The following is a 2515-nucleotide window of genomic DNA, read 5'->3' as shown; positions in this document are numbered from 1 at the left end:
TTCAGCTCTTAACTGAATTCTTGCAGATATGTGATACTATTAAGACTACTGGAGTAGATCCTGAAGTCTACAGGCTCATGCTTTTCCCCTTTGCTGTAAGAGACAGAGCTAGATTATGGTTGGATTCTCAACCCAAAGACAGCCTGAACTCTTGGGATAAGCTGGTCACGGCTTTCTTAGCCAAGTACTTTCCTCCTCAAAAGCTGAGCAAGCTTAGAGCTGATGTTCAAACCTTCAGACAGAAAGAAGGTGAATCCCTCTATGAAGCTTGGGAAAGATACAAACAGTTGACCAAAAAGTGTCCTTCTGACATGCCTTCAGAATGGACCATCCTGGATATATTCTATGATGGTTTATCTGAGCTATCAAAGATGTCACTGGACACTTCTGCAGGTGGATCCATTCACCTAAAGAAAACGCCTGCAGAAGCTCAAGAACTCATTGACATGGTTGCTAATAACCAGTTCATGTACACTTCTGAAAGGAATCCTGTGAGTAATGGGACACCTATGAAGAAGGGAGTTCTTGAAGTTGATACTCTGACTGCCATATTGGCTCAGAACAAAATATTGACTCAGCAAGTCAATATGATTTCTCAGAGTCTGAATGGAATGCAAGCTGCATCCAACAGTACTCAAGAGGCATCTTCTGAAGAAGAAGCTTATGATCCTGAGAACCCTGCAATAGCAGAGGTGAATTACTTAGGTGAACCTTATGGAAACACCTATAACTCATCATGGAGAAATCATCCCAATTTCTCATGGAAGGATCAAAAGCCTCAACAAGGCTTTAATAATGGTGGAAGAAACAGGTTTAGCAATAATAAACCTTTTCCATCATCCACTCAGCCACAGACAGAGAACTCTGAACAAAATACTTCTAATTTGGCAAACTTAGTCTCTGATCTGTCTAAGGCTACTGTAAGTTTCATGAATGAAACAAGATCTTCCATTAGAAATTTGGAAGCACAAGTGGGCCAGCTGAGTAAAAGGATCATTGAAATCCCTCCCAGTACTTTCCCAAGCAATACAGAAGAGAACCCAAAAGGAGAGTGCAAGGCCATTGACATAAGTACCATGGCCGAACCTACTAGGGGAGTGGAGGACGTGAATCCCAAGGAGGAAGACCTCCTGGGACGTCCAGTGATCAATAAGGAGCTTCCCTCTGAGGAACCAAAGGACTCTGAGGCTCATCTAGAGACCATAGAGATTCCATTGAACCTCCTTATGCCCTTCATGAGCTCTGATAAGTATTCCTCTTCTGAAGAGAATGAGGATGTTACTGAAAAACAAACTGCCAAGTTTCTTGGTGAAATCATGAAGCTGAATGCCAAATTATTTGGTATTGATACTTGGGAAGTTAAACCTCCCTTGTTCATCAATGAACTAAGTGATCTGGATCAACTGACATTGCCTCAGAAGAGACAGGATCCTGGAAAGTTCATAATACCCTGTACCATAGGCACCATGATCTTTAAGGCTCTATGTGACCTTGGTTCAGGAATAAACCTCATGCCCCTCTCTGTAATTGAGAAACTGGGAATCTATGGGGTGCAAGCTGCTAAAATCTCATTAGAGATGGCAGACAATTCAAGAAAACAGGCATATGGACAAGTAGAGGACGTGTTAGTAAAGGTTGAAGGCCTTTACATCCCTGCTGATTTCATAATCCTGGATACTGGAAAGGAAGAGGATGAATCCATCATCCTAGGAAGACCTTTCCTGGCCACAGCAAGAGCTGTGATTGATGTTGACAGAGGTGAATTAGTCCTTCAATGGAATGAGGACTCCCTTGTGTTCAAAACTCAAGGATCTCCCTCTGCAACCATGGAGAGGAAGCATGAAAAGCTTCTCTCAAAGCACAGTCAACCCAAGCCCCCACAGTCAAACTCTAAGTTTGGTGTTGGAGAGTTTCAACAATGCTCTGAACATCTGTGAGGCTCCATGAGAGCCCACTGTCAAGCTATTGACATTAAAGAAGCGCTTGTTGGGAGGCAACCCAATGTTTATTTATCTAATTTTGTTTTTGTTTTTCATGTTTTATTAGGTTCATGATCATGTGGAGTCACAAAACAAACCAAAAAACCAAAAACAGAATCAAAAACAGCAGAAGAAAAATCACACCCTGGAGGAGCATCTGTCTGGCGTTCAAACGCCAGAACAGAGCATGGTTCTGGCGCTGAACGCCCAGAATGGGCAGCATCCTGGCGCTGAACGCCCAGAACAAGCATGGTTCTGGCGTTCAACGCCAGAAATGGCAGCAAATGGGCATTGAACACCCAGAATGGGCACCAACCTGGCGCTGAACGCCCAGAGTTGTGTGCAAAGGCATTTTACATGCCTAAATTGGTGCAGGGATGTAAATGCCTTGACACCTCAGGATCTGTGGACCCCACAGGATCATCTCAGGATCTGTGGACCCCACAGGATCCCCACCTACCTCATCATCTCTCTTTCCATTCATGATCATCCCTTCTGTTTTCCATTTACCACTCACATCTATACACCCACTACCT

The 2515-nt window shown here is 43.7% G+C and overlaps 1 non-coding gene across 1 annotated transcript; it reads right to left on the bottom strand.

The window, feature by feature from the left end:
- Nucleotides 1-209: 209 nt before the first annotated feature.
- On the bottom strand, nucleotides 210-318 carry LOC148574496 (small nucleolar RNA R71). The gene has a single exon (XR_015905953.1). It is a non-coding gene; the product is annotated as a small nucleolar RNA R71 (small nucleolar RNA).
- Nucleotides 319-2515: the final 2197 nt, after the last annotated feature.

This window comes from Arachis ipaensis, chromosome B2 (genome assembly GCF_059453495.1).
Source record: "Arachis ipaensis isolate K30076 ecotype BB chromosome B2, ASM5945349v1, whole genome shotgun sequence".
Taxonomy (NCBI): domain Eukaryota; kingdom Viridiplantae; phylum Streptophyta; class Magnoliopsida; order Fabales; family Fabaceae; genus Arachis; species Arachis ipaensis.
This window is presented reverse-complemented; position numbering and strand designations above follow the sequence as displayed.